Genomic DNA, 1625 nt, shown 5'->3' with positions numbered 1-1625 from the left:
CTGTGTATCGAGCAGTTCCTGGCAGCGTTGTTCTGAAAAACACACCAATATATATCCTTCCCTCAGAGCAGACATCAACAACAATGAATCATGATTTCTATCATATAGCATGCTTGTCCTCTGTCTTGTGGGTTATCGATTGCACTTATGTCCCTATAAAAGCATAGGGGGAGATGAGACCATTTACCACAAGGGCTTCCACTTCCTCAATATGCAAGTGGTCTGCAATGCCAAGGGCATCATGCTGGACATCATGCTCAGGTTTTTGAGATCCACTCACGATGCCTACATTATTTATTATTTTTTTTTTTTATTTAAAAGATTTTATATACCGTCGTTCGTGTTTACATCACAACGGTGTACAAAGACCTTAAAGCATTCAACGAAATACATCGCAAGGAACGGCAATCAGGAATTCATGACCACTTCCAGGAAGGCCATTTCACCAGGCACTGGCTTCTAGGTAGGAATGTGCATATCACTGCCCCACACACCAATTAACCTCCTCATTGTCTCCCTCATATCTAAGTGGACTGACAACTTTGGCACAGGAGAACTGCTCTAACCCTGTCCTGTGAACAACCCCACTGCTCAACCCAAAGACATATCTAACTGCTCTTCTATGCCTTCTCCCCTACAGGTAATAGAGAATATTCACTCAAAACCTGGCTCATGATCCCACTGGCAAACTCACAGAACACTGCAGATGTTTACTACAACAGGGCCCACTGACAGACCAGGGCAGTCATCGAGAGAACCTTTGGTCTACTTAAAATGTGTTTCTGTTGACTGAACAGATCTGGGAGATGCCTTCTCTACAACCCCCTAAGGTCTGTAAGAAATTTCTAGTCTGCTGAATATTTCATAATCTGGCCAGAACCAGAGGTCTGACTTCTCCAGAGGAACTAGAAGGCTGGAAATATTTCCACTGCATTTACAATGCCATCTGGATTTCCACAGGGCTCTGTTTTGTCTTCAGCCTTTTTTAACATTTATCTGAGACCACTGTATGATTTATTGGTTAGTTAATCTATTAATTTTAGAATCTATACTAACTATATGCAGTTTTATTTTCCTTTTAATGGTAATTTGTCTCAAACATCACATCTCACACAGTCTGTCTCTTATTTATGAATGGATGTTTGAAAATCATTTATTGTTAAATGTTAAGACAGAGGCTATATACGTCTTGCGTCATGATGTCTCTTCAGCAAAGCCATCTCTAGAATCTCTCTTCATTTTGGGTAACTCTATACAGTTTCAGGATACAGTAAGAAATGTGGGATTTATATTTGACTCAAGACTTTCTTTTAAACCCCATGTACTTCAAGATCTCAGGAAGGGATATTTCAAATTACGTATGCTTCGTCATTTAAAGCCTATATTGGATTTTAATGATTTTAGAACTGTAGTTCAGGCATGTGCTCTTACAAACATAGGGGCGGATTTTCAGAGCCCTGCTCGCGTAAATCCGCCCAAAACCGGGCGGATTTACGCGAGCAGGGCCCTGTGCGCTGGTAAGCCTATTTTACATAGGCCTACCGGCGCGCGCACAGCCCCGGGACTCGTGTAAGTCCCGGGGTTTTCGGAGGGGGCATGTCGGGGGCGGGCCCAAACCGCGCGGC

At 42.8% G+C, this 1625-nt stretch overlaps 1 long non-coding RNA gene across 1 annotated transcript; it reads left to right on the top strand.

The window, feature by feature from the left end:
• Positions 1–323: 323 nt before the first annotated feature.
• LOC115084284 lies at positions 324–1417 on the top strand. Its single transcript, XR_003854515.1, has 2 exons — positions 324–463; positions 641–1417. It is a non-coding gene; the product is annotated as an uncharacterized LOC115084284 (long non-coding RNA).
• Positions 1418–1625: the final 208 nt, after the last annotated feature.

Source organism: Rhinatrema bivittatum, chromosome 2 (genome assembly GCF_901001135.1).
Source record: "Rhinatrema bivittatum chromosome 2, aRhiBiv1.1, whole genome shotgun sequence".
Lineage (NCBI taxonomy): Eukaryota > Metazoa > Chordata > Amphibia > Gymnophiona > Rhinatrematidae > Rhinatrema > Rhinatrema bivittatum.
This window is presented reverse-complemented; position numbering and strand designations above follow the sequence as displayed.